Source organism: Camponotus floridanus, unplaced genomic scaffold, assembly GCF_003227725.1.
Source record: "Camponotus floridanus strain SB8 unplaced genomic scaffold, Cflo_v7.5 scaffold20, whole genome shotgun sequence".
Lineage (NCBI taxonomy): Eukaryota > Metazoa > Arthropoda > Insecta > Hymenoptera > Formicidae > Camponotus > Camponotus floridanus.
Genome location: NW_020229326.1, coordinates 1,254,095 through 1,279,744, shown reverse-complemented (window position 1 = coordinate 1,279,744; position 25,650 = coordinate 1,254,095). Strand labels below are relative to the sequence as shown.

Here is a 25,650-nt window from a genome sequence, read left to right as displayed (position 1 = left end):
ATAATAAAAGATTGATGAATATAGAGATAATGCAGATATAAGATGATCATTTTTAAATGTTACTAATTGAAATAGACTATCACAAATTAAGTCTCTCGATAAAATTTTATAGATTTACATACGCACACACAGATACACACACAGTGCTACTTATAATTGAGTCCATTAGAGCGACTAATCATTCCTTCTCAGTAATAATACACTGATTCCATTTAAGAGAACGTAATTATAAATTAACACGATTAAGAGAGAGAACTGCCACTCGCGATATTGATAGAAGATTTAACATAAGATGGTGAGATCTATAAGAGAAGAGACGCGAGCGATCGGACATGTCGAATAATAAATAAATACTTGATGTACAAATACGCGAAATATTAATAATATTCCAATATCTCTCGTGCAAAGTGCACGTTGAATCGCTATTTCTAGGAACGGCAATAATATTGAAATTGCGATGCATGTCAAAATCTTGCTCGAAACCGAGATTCACACTACAAATTTATCGAAAACTCGGTACGCAGTTCAACAAAAATTATGATAAATTACGAGCGCATCGTAGAGCTACCCATCTTTCCGAGTTTCCTTATGAGAACGATTCCGCTCGTTTTTTTCACTAACATCGAGAGAACCATGCGCGGTCGAGCTACAAATCCGGCAAAACTCTCGCAGACACCTGCTGAATTATTCAGTGAGAGCGGCTCTTGATTGCCCCTCTCGAGTGCGGGAGAAGACCAATGTGTTCGCCAACGTGCGAGAAAATTCTTCAGGAGCCTGTCCGCCTGCCTGCTTCTGTACAGGTAGATGGACCCGTGGACCGCGCGGAAACCACGCTTGGGAAGACCTCGGAGAGATGGTTACCGTCGCATCTCCCGACGATACCTGTTTCCCCTATCCGGCACAATCGCATTTCCATCGGCGCCGATCTGTTTATACACGATGCCGGACACGCCCGACAAATATTTTCCTTGGCAAAATTCTTTCCCCCGGGACCCAACGTCCTGCGAGCGACGTTATAATGCGCTCCCAACAGGATTGCGAACCGGAGCGACGTTTTAAATAATCCTGCTCCGGTGTATAATCGACCAGCTTCTCCGACTCGAAATTCTGCTTCTATTTTCAATTTTCTCACGTTTGTGGATTAAGGATGTCGGTAGATTTAATTTATGTAGAAATTGAGCTCCTACTTTGTACTTCAAGCAATAAACGAAAAATTTCTCACTAAATAGAGGTATAAAGATGAGCCTTTGGCAGAATTATATTTTTAAAATAATATTATTATATTACTATCTTATATGTAATATTAATATAATACAATTTTAAAATTTATTGAGTTTATTGGAACAATTACTATCTAATAAGATTATATAACTGACCATTAGTAACTATTTAATGCGTTTCAGTGATAATATATTGATATTCTATTTAAGAGAACGAATTAAATATTTTCAATAAAGAGTCAATCTGAATTATTAAAATTCTTAAAGACGTTAGATTGAAATTTGAGATCAAAAGTGGAAGAAAAAATTTTGCTCGCTTTTCTATTTTAAAGGAATAGTAGCGCATCCAAGTTGAAACAGCTTTTCGCTCTATATCTTTCTCGACTCTTCGCGTGAATTTATAAACGCGACTTTCAACACCAGTAGCGAGATGATACACATTTATGCAAAGCATAATCGCTCTGACGCATCGTTTCTACTCCCACATGCAATCATCACTTTTGCAATCGTCATTTATTAACGATGACGTATAATATATAAAAAAATATCTAAATTACTTAATAAATAATCTAAAATAAAAAGTATATAAAATAATTAATAAATAATAAAATTAATTGATAAATAATTAATAGATGTTTAAAAAACTCCTTTCTAGATGAATAACGCAAAGAAAGGGCGATGTATATCTGCGTCTCTAGCGAATCGGCCTAGCCTGGCGATTCGGTTCTGTACGAATGGAATGTTGATTGGCCCGATCGCGTTTGCAAATCGTGATTAACGCGCGTCTTCCGGCCGATTCCTCATCACCCGCGCCGGGGCCCGTCTTCCGGCGTGATTTCGCGCGTTCCTTTTCCCCGCCGTCGTCGTCGCGTCGGGGTTGGTCAGACGCTCGTTAATCTTTTTTACGACGCGCCTCGCGCGGGAAGAACTCCGTTTCTCCCTCTAGGGAGGGAGGGGAGGGGGAGAGTGGGGTGACGAAGGAGGTGTCCCGCGCTAATAAATAATTTCTCGCGTAGTCCCTGTAGATCTGGCGATGATAACCCGGCTGAAATACGCCGGACACGGGTCTTCGGGGAGGCACGCGAGAAACGCACACACGCGTGCACGGTAGTCGCACGTACACGAATGCGCGCGGGTGCGGAGAAGATAGGGAGGAACGGACACACGCTTGGTACACGGGATGAAAGATGGTCGCTTTATAAAGAGATACGTAGAGCGTATTCCGGGATGAATGTATCAAGGGAGCAATTATATAAAAATTGTCGTGTCTTTGCGGTGGCGCGGGTAGTTTAACCCATCTATCCGAGCGCGATGTATACGCGGTTTCATCATCATCAGCCGTCTCGTGCAACTCAACTTCTTCTTATCGAAATGTCTTCCTCCTAATTAACGATTTTTTATCCGTGAACCTTTGCGACATCGACAAAAATTGTATAACGATCCTCGATTGTACTTGTCACGTCATCCTCAGCAAAATCAAGCGAATCATCGCAAGAAACAGGTTGATATTCTCTGTTATTGTTATCGTGGACGGGGCAAACGGGGAGAGACGCCTCGGAATACGCGATAACATACTTAGTGGTACCAGCAATGTACTTGTAGAGAGAATCGTGAGATGGGGAGATGCAAGGGAGAGGCGAGGGACGTGATCCTGCGGAACGCCCGGTGGTGAGTATAAGGGCGCAATTAAAATAGCGCCACTCAGCAGCAACCGTCGATAAATAAATGCTACCTACCCGTCGCACGACGAAGCGGAATAAGTGTGCAGGCGGATTGTTCCGCCAGCCAGCCAGCCAGTTACAAGGTGGTGGCTCCGAGAGAGTCTCTCTCCTCTCCCTCCGCTGTTTCTCCATCTCTCTTCTGTCCGTTTTCATTCTCCTCCTGTGTCTCTTCTATTCCGTTTCTCCATTTCTCTCTCTCTCTCTCATTCTTTCTCAGTTTTACACACACACACACACACGCATAGACAGACATTCTGCCTTCTGCCTCTGGCGCTCACAATAAAAAGGTGGAGACGCTTAGCCCGTGCGGCCATGTTTCTCATCCCCCTGTCGGTATTCCCTCCGCTACCCTCCTGGCCATCCTCGCCGTGGAAAAAGCACGTAACGTATAGCCGCGATCTAATTGTCGGAATTATCGTCTGCGCGGCGCCGTAAGAAAATGGAGAACGCCGCGAGGGAACCGACTAAGCTAACAGCACCGGGTGTCTAAGCCGATCTATTGAGATATGACTCGCTCGAGAGGTTCATGCGGATCCTTAGTTCCTGATTTCTCAATTGGACGTTAATTATCGTTGACATCGATATCATTCGATAATTGAAATGGATACGAAATCGATATGTAATCATGAACGGATATTCAAAGCGTGATGATTAATTCGTGGGATATTGTTTTCCAATCAAGAAGAGAGTATACGATCGCCGGAAAAGTCACAGAATCATTAATCTAAGATGAAATAAGACGAGAAACGCGAAAACTGCAAGTTTCGACGAGGATGACGGAAGAGGCTTCGACGTGTCGTCGGGAGGCGGCGCGAAGGCAAGATATATATAAATTGTTAAAATTATCATCTCGCCATGGTATAAGAAAATGTCCGACCGCAGGAACCTCGGCTACGTGCCAGGGAGATGGAGAATTATCTCAATAGCAAGTGCAAGCGCGGTCCATTGTTCTGCCAAGACGCCTGGCTTCCTGGCGTCTCGCTCTCGCTCTATCGCTCTATGGAAAAAAAAGGGGAAGAAAAAAAAACTGCGGTAATTGCTGCGCTCGTTACCGTTCCTGCCGATGCAGCGGTAATCGGGAACCCTCCTGACAGAAAGATAATAAATGGTTTTCCTTTCAGAGACCACCGTGCGCCCGCGCTGCCGCGTGAATGCCGTGCAGATTTTTAATAGCGTATATACCCCGCTCGGTTACAGCGCGTATAGCGTGAGTGTGCGACGAGAGTACTTAATCTTTGTGGAATCGTTAAACTTGATTATTCGAGCGTGCTTGTGCTCTACGGGAGAGAAAGTCGCGCGTTAGTTTGTACAAGATACGCCGACTTGATACGCTCGGAGATCGGGATCGACTCGCGACATGCGTGGAGCAGAGAAGAGAAATGTCGACGGGAGGACAATTGGGGAGCCCCGGTACCCTCGTAGATAGAAACGGGATCCGTGGCGAGGGCGCGTGGATATTTACGAGGCAATAATTTAACCGCCACTTAGCCGGCTATTAATTTCGGAAATTGCTGAGAAAGGAGGAAATTATGAGAGAGGCGGAGAGAGAAAGGGAGAGAGGGCGCGACCAACCGACGTGACTTCGAAATATCCGCAAGCCGGTCGAAGGAGACGATCGTCACGTCCGAAACAGAGAAAAGATATCTCCCCTTCGAGGAGGGGAGGGATGGGGGAGAGAACACGTGTGACTCGTTGCGCGCGGGCGTTCTAATTCTTTCCGCGAAAAATTCTTTCTCCTCGGAGACGCACACATGGTCGCCACCTCGTCCCGCGAGAAGAGTGCTCGTTTAACCTTATGATTGATTGCCGTTCGCATGCAAGTCCGAGTCTCTTATTGCTCCCTTTACCATTCCCGTAAATTTATTTCGCGTTACGAAATGTCAAATTCTCTCTCTCTCTCGCTCCCTCCTTCTCTCCCTCTGTCTCTCTCTTGACGTTGAATTAATTAAAAGTAGTCTCGAACTATAATAAGAACGCTTTTTCATTGGCCTTTTACATCCGATTCTCAGCGCCCAAACTATACCGATGACGCCACGTCGATGAAAGAAAACGTCGCGACCGATTGATTGGAGTGCGCCCACGCCGTGTTTGCCGGACGGATTCCAATTATGCTCTACTATTTGCGAAGCACTCCCACGCCTGACGCGATGATTTCATATCGGCCCGATGGACGGCCCCAGCGGGTCTACCCATGGCTGTCCGATATGCGATATTAATACGACTGACCTCCGACCCTTATTCTCGTCCTTCTCCCTTCCTCTCTTTGTCTCTCTCTCTTCTTCTTACTCTTTCTTCGTCCCTCCGGTCTCATTGTGTACCCGCATTCTCATTGTATACGCTCGCGCGTATACCCGTCGTACGATTAAAGCGACAATGGAAATAAAATGAGAAAAAAATATAGAAAAACGAGTATTTCTGTGCGCGCGATCCGATTATAGCTAAATATGAAATTTCATCAGAGATAGAATAAAAATAACGCAATCGCTTCGAAAATAAGATCTATTTTAAATTGGTATTATATAAATTTCTACCTATTAAAATGTGTCATTACTAGATTTTTCTCAAATATATCTCTCTTCTATATATGTATAATAATATCTCGTATAAACTATTTTTAAATATCATGGTGGTATCATATTATAATGACGATAATTCTCGGCCATACTATGTTTTATACCGCACAACTTTGTTGTGCGCGTGGCAAATTCTTAGTTATTTTGTTACGGTGCTTATAATGCGTAACGATGCCGTTTAAGATATACGAGCTTATGTATCAGGTAGCGTTAATACTAAACGAAACCTTGCTAAATTCTCCGAAGACGGAGCACGATAGTGTATCAAGAAATATCGATGTAGAAAATTTATATGAACCGATATTTGTTTTCTCTCTCTCTCTCTTTCTCTCTGAAAATATTCCTGATTGTATCATACGTTAAAACTCTGTGAATAATTTTGTCAAAATATATTCAAATCGTTATTTTTCTCCTATTTTCAATTTTCCTATTCTCAATTTTCTACCTCCTATTTTGATACTTTAAATCAATCAGATTATTCTCTTTTAAAAATATTTAATTTATAGATTTGTCGAAAGCTGTCCTTTTAAATCTCTAAGTAGGAAATTATTCATTTACTGACTGTTTAAAATACAAAATAGGAGCTTAATTTCCATATAAATTAAATTTATCAAAATCGTTTAGAAACTATAAAATTGAGAGCAAGAGCAAAAGTTTGGATGAACTCGCAGAATCGTTTGCTTTCCGATCTGGCAGAAATATTATGTATTCTACGATATAAGAGAGACTTTTCCCCAGGATGTAAGAACGGTTTAATCGGCGAGGCATCTCTCCGGAACGTGGCCAGAGAGTTTTTTTTTGACAAGAACTATGGATTATATATCGTGATATTGATGAACGTCGTTGATCGGAGAAACGAAAGGCTACATCTACATCGTAGTTGTTTCCAGATGAGCCCACGCTGCGAGATGTATGTTCTTACGACAACGACGAAATTTATCTCGTGCTGTCGGTAACAGAGATCGAAGACTTTCACGGTTGTAGCTTCGAGGACCTGCGGCGAAGTTTAGCCGTGCCACGTCGTTAGGAAACTTTTGGTTGATTGCCAAACGAGAACGAAGACGCAGGAAAAGAGAGAGAGCGACGCGCTCACGTGGGTCGAGATATTTTGTACTTGTCGGCAAATAATAAATGTAACACTCGCAACTACACGGATGATCCTTTTACGATTTTGTACCCCCGTCAAATATTAAAGAAACGGTCTCATGAACGCTCGCCGGATAATTATAGACGGTCAATTTGTCACGAAATATTATATTTCGCGAGATGATCGCGTATGATGGAATAATTGATGATACAAGAATAAATCGTTGAGACATAAATCGAATATATTGCTCATTTATCCGGGATACTTGTGTGACACTTGCCGAGCATTCATTGGGAATCGATTACAATTATGCCGTTTATTTGCGTAACGGTAATAGATGTAGATGAGAGACTATCGCGTAAGATGAGTTACGAAACGCATTATGTATCTTTATGGAATAAAAAAAGAAGAAATTAATTAGCAATAAATTTTTAACATCAGTCTTTTTTTAAATAACGGACAGTTTATTTGCGGATTCCCGATATAGATTGGAATTCGCGGAAAAATCTCACGACGAAGTATCCCCGATGGGAAGAAGCCAGGAATTCGTCATGACACAAGCGGATTCACCCTCGCAGGGAGAGCCACGTGGTATGTCACGAAGTTCCACGAGAGGTATGGCGGCAATAGACGTTAACCGACTTATGTGGATAATCGCGCTCCCCTCCCCCGAAGGTATCTCATATCGATAGCCGGATACTATAGATATGCGACGAATGAGTTCAGGTATGCCGGACTCGCGGCGTTTGATATGATCGGCCTCCCGTATTATTGCTTGTACCTCTTCTACTGCTATATGATACCAATATTCCCGGCGAAGCTATCAAATTGGAAGCATCAGCTTTTGGGCGACATCGAGGGTCGGATACCCGACTTATTTATGTAATTCCAGACATCAGGAATATATTCCTAATATAAAAAAAATTCTCGTAATTGTGTATGACATGTATAGCATTAAAAAAATGTCACATTTTAAATAATTGTATATTTTAAGACGAATAAAAATCTGCAAATGTATCTTAATTATTGGAAGAAACGATTTTTTAAATAGTTTTTTCGAGCTTATATCGGTTACGGATGTACATGTATGGTTAATAAAATCCGAGTACGACCTGGTGGCAACAGTTTGCTTAACGCAAAACGAGCCGCATTTACAAACGCACGGTGCGTCACGTAAGGGCCGCACGTGACGCGTGCAGCGCGTCCGAAGCCAATGACGGTAATAAAACACAGTAACCCCGTGAATAATCATAACGTAATGTCAAACCCATAAAGTGCACAAAGGGCGGGCGAGTCACCCTAGCGGTATCGACACGGATTCGTCTCCCTCTTTCCCTCCCCTTACCTTGACGATCTGTTCTCGGATTGCGATACGCGCGTGTATCTCTCATTACAAGCATTCGCGACACCCTGGCATTGTTTAATGATCATTTTTCACGCGTTGTCGTCGAAGACACGCAGCCATTAAGTTGTTTTAGGATGATGGTCTTTATTCCTTTTTTTAAATGTAATAATCAGCTGTTGCAAATTATAATTAATTAGTAATAATTTCTACATACGACAATGCCTGAAGAATTTATCGACGCGTCTGATTTTCGACATATGTCGATAGGGGAAACGTTTCCAACTAATGCGTGTGCTTACTACACCGAAATTCAAATACTGACAACGTTTCGCAAGCCGTTTCCTGTTTCCTGGATCCGGGGCCTCGTGTACTAATGCAGAAACTTGTACTTCCTGTGTAACGCAACTTGATCGTTTTCAAGAACGTCAGCAGATTTCTTGGAACTTTGTCGACGTTCCGTCAATGAAAGCGCAGTTTCGCAATTCGTCGAAATTTACGCGTTTACGAAATTTGTTGACCCCTTGTTCTCCGAGCTTCCAAGAAATGAATAAATTATCGAGGCATGAATGAAAATCGCTTATCCCCGTGATTTTTTCGCAGATATACATAATGTATTACACAATGGCATATTTTTATCGATATTTTCGATACCGCAGTAATATTCCAGTTGAAAATTTTCTCGTATTTTTCATTTTAATTTTTAATCCAACATTTATTTTGATACTTTATACAGTCGGTTCTTTTTCGAACCTATTGAATTTTGCCAAAAGCTCTTCTTTTAAATCTCCGACAAGTGAGAGATTGTTCGTTTATATATTTAGAGGGAAAAGCGTAAAATGGGAAAGCTCAATTTCTATATAAAAATTAATTCTATCGAAATCTTCTGTATTTCATAAATGAGAAAATTGGAGCAACATTCCTGGCGACGCGCTGCGACTTTTTCACAGCGTGGTCTCAGATCTGTTCTAATGTACACTGCGACGAAAATCACGATATCGCACGTAATAACTGTACGATGCGAAACGATGCGATTTCATGGCCCGTCGGTGATACTCGAGGTACTTGATGCAGAGAGAGCTGATCACGTCGGAGAGCGCCGTTCCTTTTAATGCTCGGCCAAGGGTCGAATTTATGTGCCGTCCCGTGCAGTTTAATTCGGATTAAACTTATACTGCAAGGAACGAATTAAAGGGATTTGCGATTGGACACGTTGTATATGGACGGTCGCCGTTCTGTTCGGGGGAACGGAAGGGGAAAGGAGAGGAAGGGCTCGGACTCTGGCTGCACCCGACGTCGCACCAGTCAATTTGATTTATCGGCACGACGCCTCTCTCTCTCTCTCTCTCTTTCTCTCTATTTCGTCTCGCACGCGTCGCGACGTCCTCTCTCGCACGGATACAAATATCCAGAGGGAAACGCACACCCGCGCGCGAAACCATCTGCCATTCGACGTTGTCTACCAACGCATCCGGTTTATCTTTCCCTCGAACTTTCAAGCCGCGTCCGTATCGCGCTTTCGCGCGAATGATTTTCAAAGATCTCGTTGATCTTCCTCGGAATGAATGCCTTATTTCGCGCACATCTTACGATATATATTGAAATTAATTTTACACAAATTTTTCGCGTCCAGATTTTTTATTTTTTTTCATACGTAAGACATGTTTGTCGGAGGGAGAATTTTTACCGAGATCGATTGAGATTCGCGCCGGTCGGTTCGACTCGCTACTTTGGAAAGCTGCACAGACGTCTCTCGAAGATGACCCAGAAGCGTGGCGGCGAACGTTCTCACAGCTGAGCGCGGATCAGCCGGATTAGCCTCTTACCCTACGCCCGGTGGATGCCTATAACTGCTGATGAATACGGATTAAGGGAGCACTGGCTGTGCGCGCGAAGTGCGAAGCTGGTCTTGCGCGACCGAAGGAACCCGGTGATTTGCCGTGCCGAGGAGAAAGGGCGAGGGGGCGGAGGGGGCGGAAGATAGAAACTATCGTCCTGTCGCGACGAGAGTACGTTAATCTCTTTTGCAGGACCAAACACTCCTTACCTCGGGATTAACTTTGCCCGAACGGGCCTCTGTTCCGCGCTCGCTTCTCTCTTAAGCCCTTCTTGCCCTCCTCACGCCCCTTGCGCCGCTGATGTATTTAATTATCAGATAAAATTCAATCGGATGCTCTTTTCTAAGCTTCCTCGATCGAGTCAAATGTTGAATGTTATTATTGAAAAATATTTTCGAATTAAAAAAAAATAAAATTAAAATTAAAAATTAAAAATATCTGTATATATTTATATATACAGATATTTTTAATTTTAATTTTAATTTTATTTTTTAGTTTTATTTTATTCGCTCAAAAATAAAAACATAGTCATTTAGAAAGTCTTGGTTTTCAGTCTCGATTAATCGTGTCATTCCGTTTATCTAATTAATTTAGGAATGTTGCGAAAACTCTCAAAGCTTTAGAAATATGTTCGACCAACGCTGTTGTTTATTTCGAGTTTTATCAACGTATTTTGCAAGTTTGAATCTTTAGCAAATCTAAAGTCTTTATAAACTTATCGTTTGTTTATATCTGTCGATTTCAAGAAGATTTGCGCTTCGTTTCGAAATAGCGGAACAGAATTCTGTCATTTGACAAAAAAAATGGACCAAACAAGATAAGAAACAACTTTGTGACGAAAAAGGTTTGCCTAATGTCGGGTTACTAATTATTTGCAGATAATCCTAATATCTTTAAACGATCTGATCAATTTTTAAGGCCAATAGGATACAAACGGAAGAACCATTGGATTAACTTTTAATTAGAGCAAACTATCCAATAAATTGTCTGCAGATAACATGTGTTTGAAGTTTTGTAATCTTTAATCTAAGCAAATTTTAACGCGAAAGGAGAAGAGTTAAGAACAATTTTAAACATTGTGCCGCGACATGTACAAGAAAATGTTGAAATTTATTTAATAAACTATATTTATGACTTTTTCTGCGGGTATATTTTGAAACCAACAATTTCCCTGAAAAATTTTCCCTTTATCTCTTTCTCAACCAAATTCCGCAATGTAGTCGGCGAAGGATAAAGCTACAGAGATAGTTCCGTGCATCCGGTAGCACGTACTCTTCTGGACCAGCTTGGAATCCCTGATTCGAGAGTCATGCCCCTCCCCCTACCTCCCTACCACTCACCGCTTCCTACAAACTATACCACCCTCTGCCTCTTCTAGGCTCTTACCGTCGTAGGGACGAAATGAAACCCTCAATATCGGTGATTGCTGCCGCAAGACGCTTCCTCGCCATCCCTCCGCGGAGTCTTTTGAGTCGGAAAAAGAAGCGAGCCCCGTCTCTTACTTCTCTCGTTCTTTCTCGGCCAGGTCTGCCTCTCCCTCTCTTTCTCTCTCTCTCTCTTCTTTATGCGCGAGGGGATGTTGACTCGCTGCTCGGCTCCAACTTTTATGGAGATGCATCCTCTAATATATCCGGGCTCCGCTTGCTCGCGCTTGTGTTTGACGAGCGTACTTCGTGAAGTATATTATCTGCCAGTGAGACTTGCCCTTGCGTCCTTCTTTCCCTAGCAATCCCCTTCCACGATTTCGCCACTTGGCCTTTACCTCTTCGAGCGTTTCCTCCGACTTACCTCCCCCGAACGGCTCCACCTTCGATGCGTCTCACTCGAGAACCATTCGAATACGATTTCCGACTAGCATAGGGCCGCGCGGCGAGAAGGTCAGATTATGATATCCGTGAGATGAGAGGGGAAGAAAAGATCGTATCTCATGGCACGAGTTTCACCGTAGAACAGATGAACGAGTAGCAAATTTTTACAGCCTACGTAACCTGGGTGAATCGATACGAATAGTCAAGATGAATTATATCGATAATTATACTTGGAAGACATTTCAAAACAGGATCTCATCCGGATATAACAGCAAATCTTCTTCCGATTCCATTTGACGTAAATTACACAAAGAGAAAGAGCTGAAGGAAATTTTCGCGGATATCCAACGTAGGATATCAGCTCTTTTTTTTTTCTTCTTCACGAAGGAGCCTCGGTAAGCGCGCAGCTTTCCGAAGCTTCTCTTCTATTCCTGCGAGAACCATGTCAGCACGAACGAAAGAACTCTAGTTTCCATAGTAACACGCAGACAGGGGGGTACCTCGCGACCCGTGTGAATTTTTATAAGATAATCGCGCGATGCTCGCGACCCCGCGCGTAGACTCTTCTCATCCCGCGGTGCGGGAAACCGGGAGATAATCTCGCGTTTTTTTTTCCTTCTGTCGGATCCTCCTTCCGTGCGCCCTCGTCCGCGCCAATATGGCAACTTTCCAGTTTCCGCCCTTAGGCGGTTGCGCGGCACGATGAGGTGAGGGTGAGGAATAGAGCGGTTGCGGTCGGAACGTGGGATAGAGATAGATTCGTTTCGCTCCCCCTCACCCCCCGATTTCACCGATATAAATAGCCTTAATTAACAGACATTCATCGGTTACGGTTAATGGATCGTCAAGCCGCTATACATTTAACCGCGGCGGTGTATGTATATTCTGTCAAGAAATCACGAGCAACGTCTCTACGCTACAGATTCTTCTCGCAAAAAAATTAATCTCTTCGAAACACAGAGACACATTTCTTTTCTCCTCTGCGGATATCTAATTAAAATATCCACCGCAAATTCGATGTCTTTCGAAACGAAAGGACTTTTCCCTTCGGACAAAGCTTTCGTTCCCGGAAGGATTAATCAAGTATTCGCTATTGCAAGGAATCAATACGCGAATGTACCTGCAAGGGAGAGACCGGGACGTGGGGGGCAGGGAGGCACGACTCGAGGCCCGGCAAGCCTCGTACGAGATCGCGACTCTCGGTAGGATTTATGCGACCAAGTCGGCCGCCGGCGCCGGCGGCGAACCCGCGGACGCTGCGCAATAACTCGCATTGTGTACGCGAGGGCACCGCGTAGGAATCTAACCCGGCGGGCCCGCGGGTCAAACCGGGAGGGGGCTTGCGGCGAACGCCGCAAGAGAAGACGCGGCCTCTCGGAATATTATGCTCCGAGCTCTCCGGAGCCGACTGCGTCATGTAATCGTATCATGCACGACTTACCTCTCTTCTTTTTCTTCGTCTCGTCGATCATTTTTCTCTCGTTCTCGCGTTCTCCTCACCTTGGTCCTCTTCCCCGATGGCTCCTGTAAATGAGAAAGTATATTTTTGTCTTTAAGAAGGCACAAGAGGAAATTGCTCGTATTAAAATCATATAATATATATTAGAGGAGCGAATGCCAATGTTCGTTTTCAACAGAATGCGCATTTAATGAATTCTTGGCAAGAGGTTGGATATCCAGTCCGACGAGCTGACGTCGCTCTTGCGAAAGAATCGAGTCTCGTACAATGGTATCCCGCTGTGCAGGCAAATTTAAAAAAAAGGAGAAAAGAGGAAAAAGAAAGATATCGCGCTCTCGAAAAGAATCCCTCGGTCCCTTCCTAATCGCATCAGGCCGTACAAAATCCCTCTCGTTCGCGAACGGACCGACTCGGTGGAATACCGGGAACACACCTGCGAGAAATGATATCGTATCCGCGCGTGGCCGCACCGCGGGTTACGTCGTGAATGGGACGGCGATACGGCGATCTAATTCAGTCGGCATCGGGGTCCTCTTGCCGCCCCCTCCATTTTTGCCACCGTGCACACGGCTTTATTGTTCGCGTCCGACGAAAAAGGATTTATCCGTCCGGCATCTCATCCTTTTCTTCCTCCACGTCCCCCTCCCCCCTTTTCACCTCCCCCTCCCTCTCTCTACCTCGTACTCTCTTTCTCTCTCCTGAATTTTCTCTCCGCGAAAGACGCTGCCGCTGCTGCATAATGTAACAACGGTTCCTCGCTCGGGCTAAACGTCAAAGCCAGTGTGTTTCGCAAAGATTTAGGGAGGATGGGGTTTCTCAGCTTATGAGTTATGAGTTATGACACGTCCCGCCACCCTCGCTTCGCTCATCCTACACTCGTTCCACCCTCTTGCGGTTGCTCGCCTCTCTATCTGTTTCTTTTTCGTCCTTCTCTCTCTCTCTCTTTTATTTCCTCCCGCTCGCAATCTTTGATCCATCGTGATACGGGACTCATTGTGTCGCTGGTTGCCTCCATGGTCGACGTCACAGACCGAACAACAATAACAATGTGAATCCGCGCCGTCGCGACGTCCCGCCGCTTGTTCTACTTGTTCTTATTGGTACACAGCGGCCCTCTTTCTCTCTACCTTTCTTTCTCGCTCTGAATCATTCTCGCGGCAAGATCGCTGCGGTTGATGAAGAGGCAAGCGGATGGGGATTTCGTCCATTGTGCGGCGATAATTCCAGTTACACGCGATATCCCGGGAAAAGACTCCCGGATGAAATCCTAGAGGAGAAGGCCCGCTCTCTTGCTCTCTCTTTCTTTCTTCGGCCCATTCTCACCGCTCGCGACCCTTGGGGTGGTCCGGCACGGTAGCCGGCTGGTTCCTGGCCTAAGCATCTTATCGGACGCGTCCATCTCTGCCTATCGTTTTGACTCTATCTCTCCCCGGGTTTTCTCGCATACACAGAGTCAAATGTTGACTAAGAGCACGAGGAAGCGGCATCGCGTTTCTAATATCGACTTTGGTTTCGCGAGATATTCATCGAATGAAGGAACTTGAATGGAGAGAGAATCTCGCTTTACAAACGGCATATAAATGTACATTAATATCAATATTATCCGCCGAGCGATTCACTCTAGCAATCTTTTACCTTGGACTCTTGTAATAAAAAAATCGTCTTCTTATTACATGAAATTAATAACGCGTCAAGATAATTATTGCAACGAGTCAATCGCGATGTATATTTCATGAGATTTTATCTACAAACTACGCCGTAAATCTCACGGCTAATGTACGTATACCGGGTCTCGAAGTTGTTATCCGGTTACTCCGAAATACAAAAGACATTCGTGATCTTGATTTAGATTTCACAGGTAATCTACCCTTCTTGCCGCACAGTCTTCAAGCGGATATCTAGGAATATAATATACATACATGTGTGTTTCTCTTTCCTTCTCTTCTCTCCTCGACGTTTATACGTGTTGGAGTTCACACCGTTGGCCGCGCGCATCTTCCAGTAGCCTCTCGCGACTTACTATTCTACGTAATACGCGCTCATATCTCAGGATTATGAGCCGGCCTGAGAGACGGGGATCCTGGGAGAGGGCAAACACACACGTCGGATAGAAAGAGAGGCAAGGGGAACGCGAGAGGAAAGGCTCTAAAAGGAGCGGACAGGGAGAGCGGAGGAGAAAGAGGATATACCTACATCTGGAGACGATGCTGGACCGTTTGCAGCTTGAACGAGAAAGGCGCGAGCATGACGTGGCGTTACTTTGCAAGATATTCGTGCACGGGCGACGATATGCTTTAAATCCTACGACACACGACGCGACGTGACAAGGAAGAGGGCGGTCGATATGCAGCAATATGGTATGGGGAATTCGCCCAGTGTCAAGACTAGAATGTCATTTATAGCCCTTATCTTGAAAATTCTTCTTCCACTTTCGATTTCAATTTTCAATTTATTCCATTTAAAATCCACCGTGATACATTAAGCACAATCGGATTAAAATTGTTGAGATTGTTTAATTTTTGCCAAAAATTTCCTTCTTTTAAACAATAAATGGAAAACTGTTCGTCTACTGTTTATTTAAAATACAAGGTAGAAGTTCAATTCTTATGTAAATTAAATTTGATTGATTCTTATTGAATTTCGCCGTCTTAATATTGCACGGCAAATTAAAACAGAGATTAACTAGAGTTTTTATCCGATCGGTCGAAGACGACGATGACGTCGACGGAGAGGAGAATTAATCAGCCAAAGGCTCGGCGATGTACGGCGAAAGTACAGTGTGGACACAGCGTTGAAAGACACAATTTCGGGTTAGAAACACGTACCACTGGGGAAACTCGTGCTGTTTGTCCACTCGGTTCGGTCGTCCTGATCCACGCACACACAATCAGGAAATTACTACTCCAAGTGTATGCCGGCCGGCGCGACCAAGGTACCCGAGCAACACAGCTCGGCGAGTTTAATTAACTTCGTACGGCTGTTTTCTGTCAATATTTCCATTGGCTCCCGGAGTAGCAAGCGCTTTTCCTTACCGCCGCAAAGAACACGCGATTTGTGGTACACTCGAGCTTAATATCGTGTGAATGTGATATCTTTTTTTCTTATATATATTTAAAAAAAATTACTCTTTATAAATTAAAAGATTCTTTATACAGATACGAGATATTAAGAGACATTATTCGGATATTTGTGTATTATAAATGATTCACAAGAAGATTTATAATATTCATTATTACGGAGATGATAATTAAATTATTAAATTTTGTATTTTATTTTTGATTGAAGTAAACTGAAGTAAAGTGAAATTATTCGAATGTCTGTTTTCCGGTTTGAAATTCGGAGAAATCGAAGGAAGGTACGGATGCGCGAAAATTCTTTTTCTCAATATTCTACATAAGAGGGACCTGTATCATTGAGAAATATATGTATACGTTGGCTAGCAAGACCCACATTACCTCTTATCGTACATGTGTGTAGACGGCTACAAAGGTGGCCTACGTTGCCCGACGTGTTTCGTCGGGTCCCGAAACCGTATCGTGGTAAATACACATTGTGAAACACGCGTCACTTTGAATAATAAATCAATTTCGAGGGACAAAGACGGTCCATGATTATGTATGGACATCGCCGGTAGCTAGGCGAGTAGTCCATATAACCAGGGCTGTTGGGTATAAGGTCTTTGATGTATTGAGTTGGCCCCGTGTCGATTTGGTAAGTACCACTCCGCTTCACGAAGCGGCCACCCTCAACCTCCAGAACTTCCATTCGGAGGGCAAACAGTCAACCCCCCATCTCCCTGTCCTAGACCCCGCGCTCTGTGTAGTCTCCGCATGTATCCTAGGCCGCGAAACTAGTTTCGTATCAACTGCCTTCGGTAGTTGATGTAGTTTCCTTAACTCTCCACCCGATCCCCACTCGCGGCACTTTGCCGATATGTTCTTGCACCGTGAGTAGCCGAAGAGCGGTAACAAGCTCTCGGGTACGTCGGGAGCCCAAAAACGAACTATTTATTTCGTATTTTACTCGATAAGATTCTCAGTGTTAATCTCGAGAAATTCGCGTATGCAAATTTTCACAACGCGATAATGTGAATTTCTTTCTATTTTTTTTTTTTAGAAGTTTGCGCGGTGGAACTAAAGTTTATTCAAACTCTATCTCCGCGTGAGAAACATATTCCGATAGAATGAAATCGTGCGACATTGACGCGTCTTTTTTTAATACATACGTGCAACGACTTACTTGGCTCCAACCAACGCGGAACAATCATTTGCATTTAGAAATAATTTCTACGAGCGAGCGTCTCTCTCTCTCTCCTTCTCTCTCTCTCTCTCTCCTCTCTCTCTCTTTTTCTCCTCTGCGAGAGAGGAGAAATAAAATGAAAATGTAACGAACAAGCGCGGGCTGTACCAAACGGGGAAGTTACAATCACCGGGGCGCTTTTGCGTGATAGCATGCACGCGGGCGAGAGAGACGACGAGATTGATATTGGTTCCTGAGCGAATCGAGGAAAACGGTATGGGCTTCGAGGGCGGTTCGCTGATATTGGGCATTCAATCCTAGGCAACCCCGATTCTCTCACGCGCCCCTAACAACGCATTAACATGCATGAGCCCTGCGTGATTGTTTTACCCTAACCCACCGCCATCGGCGGCCTCTCCTCCCACACCCCCTCCCCCCATTCCGTTGCTATCCTTTAACCGCCCTTTAGCCTCCCTCAAATCTGAGTAGGCTGCGATCTGCTGCTATTGCTGTCGAAAACTCGACGACTCGCGATGCGTGCGTCCGATGCAAATTCAATGTTGAATATATCATTGGTCTTGATATATGGATATTGGTCTTCTAATCATAATCGCAATCTACATATCAAGAAAACCTCTTAGAGTCACGTGATATCGATGTCACTATTTTTGTCTTTTCTAATATAAATTAAGAAATATAAATCTTCTCTTGGCTCTATGCTCCTGCGCTCTAGGAGAACAGTTTTAAACTTTCATCGATTAGATTTATTTGGTATACGTTCGAACGACGACAATATCGTCGCTGTAAAATTATAGCCGCCATCGTCTCACGCGCGGGATACGGTGTAGGTGCCATTTTAACTCGTCCGCGAAGATCGAACCCTCTCGTTCTCGTTTTATAGGCGGTTCCACCTGCGAAGCCTATGAATACTAAGCAGTTTATAAAAATGTTGATTTAACGTCTTTGCCAACGTATACACCCTCCGTCGTCACCTTCCTTCGCATTTTCGCACCGTCGTCGTCGCGCGCGCATCGTTGTTCCATATATATATACTCTAGCCAGGCGACGGGAAGGAGGGAGGAAAATATTATTTCATCTGCCGCGCGAAGAGGAAAAGTTTTCTCGGCGAGAGGGAAAAATAGCCTCTCTATTTCTCAGCTATTTCTAATGGATGTAATCGACGGGAACATTTTCCTAATCGAATAAACTAGAGAACGGACCGGAAGTTACAATGACGTTTCGCGTTTCCCCGCAGTTTTCGCACAGTGAAATCAGATAAGGCGCCATGTTGGAGCACTTTCGTGTCATCCCGAGCGACCAATCGGCGGCCAGGCGAGAAGCCCCTTTTGCTCACCGCTCAAAAGAGGGGAATGAGTTTTAAACTCGCCCGGACTGATCCGCTGTAATTAGCGTCGGTGATCACTGGTGCGGCTAACCCGTTCGTAAGGATGCCCCTCAAATCAGAAACAAAGGCGAGTTCCGCTCTCCCGTTCGTCCTTTTCCTCCTCGCGCTCGCCTCCTTCGTAGTCACCTAACGAAGGCCTCTCTCCTCGATTATAGGCCGGTGGAATCGATACCCCGCAGGATTTAATCTCTTTAATCGGTAATTATCCCCACCCGGGTTAGACTTGTTCGCTCGTAGCAGAAACCGGAGGGACATAAAATTGGGTTATAGCCGACCGAATGGAACTCCGCCCAGAGTATCTTCCGTTCGAAGATCAACCTCGATTAAAAACACAGCACGAACGAGCTTTCAAACAGCGACTCTTGTATTCGCGTCTTGTGTCGAGCTTCGTGTGTGTTTGTATTATATACTTGTGCTTAATGAAGAGCGAAGAAGGAACATCTCGATCGCATAAAATGCCATCGAATTTCGAGATACAAACCCTGGCTATTCTCAACATGCGCGTTTGCGATTCGTTACGGTATTTAACGCAAGTTAAGGGCGTTTGTAGGAACACGCGTGAAATTATCGCCCTAAAATCGGTCTTGTACAGCTGATGTACGGCGAGTGTGGAGGAGGCGCGTGTGACGACGATGCCCCGATTTGTCGAGGCACAATGCGACTCCCGTATGCGTTTCCCGACTTTTCCGGCGCATCCAACGTCGAGTTTGTGACGCATCTCGTATGCCATTGTGCATCGCGGTATATTGATGCGTGCGAGTCAAGCCCGGCTAACCCGATATAGGCGATATATTCCGGCATGCTGGTTCTCCGCGCCCGAGAGCTCCTATTTTCCTCTCTTTCCTCCACCCCTCTTCTCTTTCTCTCGAGTGAGATGAAGGGACATAGAAATCAGTAGGATATCATGGGATACAGATGTTCTACAAAACAGGCGAACTACGTCGGGGCTCATAATAGCCAACACCGGGTATATACGAGAACGCTAAGTAGCAATCCCGCAGGATCCCACGGCACAATGGTGGACCCTTCGTATATTTTGACTTTTTGACAGATGGCTGGATCCTATCCGCGTAGGTAAGAACAGTCTACCGTTTCGCGCGATGTCGAGCCGAGAGAAAGCACGTGCGTGAAGTTTGACAACGGAAGCGTTTGGCTTTTAATGGAAGTCAAAAGACGCCTTCGATAAATAAATTAAATTCGATATAAATAATAATGTATAAAAAACACATACAATGAAACTAAAATAAAAGGAAACATATGTAAATTCACAAAATTAAAATATAATCTAAATGAATATACGTATAAAATTTTTGCGGGCACAAGTGTACATGTCATCAGTTGGACGATTTTTATTTTCGACAAAAATAATAATAAAATATTAGTTTTGTACAAAATAACATTTTTACTAATTAAGAAAATGGAATATATAAATGATTGGAAATAATACAATTTTGTAAAAATAATTTATATAAAAGAATCTAAGAAATTGTGCGCGTGCCTTTGTGTTTCATTTTAATCTAATAATTTTCGCACCTCTGTATACACTTTGTACATACTGTATACACATAGTTCACTGCGGGATTGAATCGTTGTTACCAACTTCCTATTTGTTACGCGGAGAATACGAGCGGTCATAAAATCGGATTCTCCACTTTTGAAAATCGAGAACGAGAGCGAGCAGGTAAGAGCACAATCTTCTCAGCACGAGTGCATCTCCCCGTCGTCGCGTTTGTGGCAGAGTCATTGCTTACAAGCTACGGGATAGATTCGAGGTCACACGGCGTAGTCGCGCGCGTTGCAGCGGGAAGAAATAATTGCCCGTAAAAGCCACGTTTCCCTACCAGCTTCGTGACGATGTTGAATGCGACGTGACAGCGGGGGACGATCTGTTGTGACCGTTACCACAATGAGATCCTTTGTTGGCAAACAGTACACGACGTAAACGTTTCCGAGCGGGAGGCCGGTGAACGATGATGACTCCTTCTGCCACGGGATTCACCCCGTGTCGAAGAGGCGATCTAAATTATACGCGCATAAGGGAGAATCGAATCCTTCTTTGTTGGCGCCTCGAAGTGGAAAAGATTTCACTCTCGACATTTTTCACGGTGTTTTCATTTAAAATCTTCTCTCAACGCGATGCTGGCTTTATCTGGACTAAAATAGACTATCGATAATGATCGGGCAATCTAAGATATGTTGGAGAAATTCGCTGTAAAATATGTCCTTTTTTAACTGCAAAGTCAATTTTCGTGATTTTCCCGTTCAAGTCGTCAAGTTCTTAATGCTTGACGAAATGCTAAAAGCTTTTTGAAGGAAGAGAGAGAGAGAGAGAAAATGACCATTTTAGTTCCCGCTTCCATTAGATCTCGCGCTCGCGGTTCTGCAAGGTTTTCACGGTGTAATTCGACCCGTGTCATTCTCGTAAAATTAAATTGTTCCCAAGGCTGTTCCACTGAAAATGGTGTTGATGGAGAATCGCTATCGTTACTACGACGATCAAAAGATTGACATATAATTTCGCCTGGATTTAATATGAATAATTTCCAAAATAAACGCTGTAAACATAATAATGTTTCACTATCTTATCTTTTTTGGTCTTTTGTAATTGATTGAACGTGTCTATGTAATATTCTTTAATTTATATTTGTAATTTCTTGTATCGCCTTTTACTGCTATTGATCCTCGACGGAACTTTGACAGAAAGTTTTTACATATGACATTAAATTTTCTTTGCACGAACTTTCTGTACAAATTAGTTTCAAATTAGCTGAGCGATACATTTTTGACGATGGAATTGGGTTTTCTTTTTTTTTCTTTCTTACTGGACGATGGTCTTCAGGAGACGGATTATTTTTTTTAATTATCTCATTGACATTAATAAAGAACAATATGAACTTTAATTTGTTGATTGTTTTTTTCTGTTTAATATTTTTATTAATTGTAATAAAGATGATTAAAAAATGGACCAGAATGTTTAATATATTTTTTATCAAAAATAATTTTTAATTATTAAATAAATGGAAAGGAATTAGGCTCTGTATTAAACAATACAAAAAGAAAACTGCGATTAAGAGCCACAGCGGATGGTAATGCCTAAAAATTCTTTAATTGTATGCAAAAATTTAAACGAGAACGAGGCATATGCATATATTTTACTTGGTGCATTTACCAAGATATAGATTCTTATTTTTGAGAATTCTATAAACCCTCTTTACCCCCCTGAAGAGATGTAGACGAGCAAAATATCGGGGCGAAGTCGCTGAATCGGGAATCGACCCCTTTCGCTTGCCGGGCGATTGCTCTTACCACTGAGCTATTCAGCTTCACACCGATATCTCTCTCTCGTCTATTTGGTTTTTATAACTATGGAAACGCGATATTTTTTTTTCGGATACGATTCGTTTCAATTAAATAAATTGAAAGGAATTAGGCTCTTATGTATTAAACACGATCCACATGTCTAATCTACATGTATTAAACAACACGAGAAATCTGGCGAATAAGAGCCGACATTGAAATGAAAACGAGGCATATGCACATCTATTGCATTTGCCAGGTATAGATTCTCATTTCTGAGAATTCTACAATGCCTCTACCCCCCACCCTGAAGAAAGACGAGAAAAATATCGGGCGAAAAGTCGCTGAATCGGGAATCGAACCCGAGTCTTTCGCTTGCCGGGCGACTGCTCTTACCACTGAGCTATTCAGCCCCACACCGATATCCTTCTCGTCTATTTGTTTATAATGGAAAATGAAACGCGATCTTTTTCGGTTACGCGTGAATTAATTTTTAATTATTACTATATATTATTATATTTTACTTACACTAGCTGATAAAAGAATTTGTTGCGCGTTGACTGTCTTTTTACATTCTTTCGCTTATATTGTTCAAAACTTTTTATTGTAAATACAATATTTTGCAATGCAAACTTCAAATTTTATCCATCAGCAGTATTTTGTTACTATCCATTATAAGTTTTAACTCGTTTTATCGATTATGTTGTCAATTATATTATTGCAGCATTCACGACAACCTTTAAATGCCGACGCAAGTTGTACGTATTTAATAAAGCTTATATTCGCAAAAGTCGCGTTTCGCAACGCGACAGGGAGCAGCGTCGTGGAACCGGCCGTGGAACCTGACCACCCTGAGCGCCATGATTTATGGGAGCCCGTCGTAATAGCGCGCGATTCAGCGCTCACAGAAAATATTTGTGTCGGACTCTCCGATTGTGTTCGCCTGGAGACTCTGGCCAAACATTTTCATTTGTGGACGAAAGGAGGAAAAGAGAGAAAGGAGAAGGAGAGGAAGGTGCAGGAAGAAGAGATGGCAACGAGGAGTGCATGCATATATGTAATAATGGATCCGACTGAGAAAAGTGAAATGTCACGGCGAGACGCGAACACGAAGGACGGACGAGTACGCAAGTATTTACGGATACACGTGTATGCGTAAAAAGAGAGAAAGAGAGAGAAGGTGAGGGAGCGTGCAGAGAGAACCACCTGCACATGACGTCTTATTTCGTTCCAACGGCCCCGCGGCGATTACCGTTTAACGATTACAAGTGTGTCCGGGATACCTGTAACGCCTTCATTCATTACCACCTACCGTTCTCCAGACAGACTACGCGTAGCATCGCGCAATTAATTAATCCTATGTTTTCGCCTGAGCGTTAACGAGATCCCAGCCACGGGCGGTCAATTTCGGGGGAGGAAGCTTGCTGTTTCAAACCATATCGTGCGATGATTTCGTTAATCTTGTGTCGGATTATCAGAGATTAAATAGCAAATGTGCGAATACAAGGACAAATTACTTCAACTTGTAACATTTGACATGTTAGAAAAATAAATATTATAATATTTTAATATAATTACATTTTATGTATTTTTATTTAATTATTAATATAATTACATTGTATGCAATTATATTAAATTATAAGGATTGTATATATATATATATATATATATATATATATATATATATTAATATTATAATATATATTATATATAATTATATTAAAGATAGATTATTATAATAATTATATAAAATGTAATTAAATTAATTTAAAATGCGAGAAATATCGATATATATTTCTTTAAATAATAATGCATTAATGCGACATCATATTTATATGGAATGTCGATTTTTGGATAACGACGCGTCGGAAGAAATTATTATATAGTTAAACGAGAGAATCCGGAAATTCTGTCGCATGCCATTCTAAGAAACGTTTCCATTCATCGAAACGAGACGAGAGTAGCGTGGCGGGGTGGGTGGCATTTTCTCACTGTGAATATTTCCTTCCCGGTCGTTGGAACTCGACCGACCTTGTGAATAGATCTCTCTATTGCCGCTGCCTCCCTCCGTTCTACCTCAAATCGCATTTATTTGCGAGTTACGAGCGGCCCTCTTGTGCTCATTCCACTTTAGTATACCTTTATGGCGGCTCTATAGAGACGTCAGTCAATCGGTGCTGCCTTCTTTTCACAATAATTCTAAAGTCCGTCTCCTCGTCAGTGGATCCAACCACCTTTCTTATCCTCCTCATCTTGTACGACCTGTAATTCTCTTTCTCTCTCTCTCTCTTTTTACTCTCGTTCGCTCTCATCTCCCGTCACTTTGGAATCCGCAATTCGGAAAATGGAAACATCCGCATCTGCATGGACGCGGCGAAGAGGTGAGTGAATCAGTCCTCTCTCGTACATCTGCGAGAATGCGATGCTGCCAAGAATAACGGCCGTTGCATGTCCAATTGGCGTGATTTCATCGTCGAAAGAGATATTCTAGCCATATGTATTCGATCCGCGGCGCATAAGAGAGGTAAACTTTTGCCCTCGTATATCAAAATGATTTATCATTGCAATTTGAAAGCGTAAACTTATTACGCTTTTACTTCCAGGCACGTACTCGCGGCCACAACAGCGAGAAGAGAACATAAAGTAAAACGCGAAAATGAGAGTGCAGTGAAAATGAACGATTACTTTGACAATCCGAATATTCGAGATAACGAGAGACATATCGCGCTTATTATACACGCAGTGTTTTCTCCCCCTAAAAAGTCAAATGGGATCGAGCATGACGCGAGCGCTGTTCGTCTATAGCCCGCGTTTCGCCCGCGTAAAGCAAAGTTTCGTACTTGGTGAAAAAAAAATAGAAACGCTTTTGCATCCGCCGGCCATCCGCGCGTCGATCCATTTCACTTGCGCCGACCCGGCAAAAAACGGGGCAGCGCAATTTTTTTTCCTCCCCTTTTTTTTTTCATCACGTCCCCGCAGGATCTGTCCCTTTTCGCTTATCGTTATTTCCATAGCAGTCGATGGTGTTTCGATAGTGTTCGGTAGTATTTCAATATCAAGCCGGCTCAGAAGTATTCCAGGCCGGCCGATATACCTTTGAAGCCGGCTTGTAACCCCGGGGAATCGATACTCTGCCGCGCTCCGAGAGCGAACGAAAAAATGCAGCAGCGGCAGCAGCAGCCCGGTGAACGGTGCGAGAGCGATTATCGGAGACGAGAGACGTACGGACGGACGTGCGGACGGATGGACGAGAGTGGACGGGCGGACGGTTTGACTTTGCATGAATGCGCAGATGCGGGTGCAACAGCTTGCGTAACGCGGCCGACAAAGAGCAAAAGGGAGCCTTCGCACAGCCATATTGCCTCCTGTCAATCACAACGGCGCGCGCGGCGCGCACACCTCTCGCCTCCCTCTCGCCTTCCCCTCGTCCCCTTTCCCACCCAACGGCCACGGCTTTTCGTTCGCGCCGCGTTGAAAGTTGCGACTGGAGACGAGACGATGAATAGCGGGTGCGATCATCGCCCTCATCATCGTCGATGTCGCGCGTCATCCAGCCGTGTATCGCAGATATTCGTGTCGTGTCGCAGTTTGCATTTCCCTATTCGCGCCGTAATATTCCGATCCGGTGCATTTCCGCGCGGGGCACGCATAGGGAAATCGG

General features: G+C 43.5%; 1 long non-coding RNA gene across 2 annotated transcripts in view; it reads right to left on the bottom strand.

The window, feature by feature from the left end:
• Positions 1 to 13,036: 13,036 nt before the first annotated feature.
• The window catches only part of LOC109610103, a 149,462-nt gene continuing 136,848 nt past the window's right edge, over positions 13,037 to 25,650 (bottom strand). For both annotated transcript variants that reach the window (XR_003122752.1, XR_002192617.2), the window contains exon 3: positions 13,037 to 13,113. This is a non-coding gene — a long non-coding RNA (uncharacterized LOC109610103). The remainder of the gene's footprint in view (positions 13,114 to 25,650) is intronic.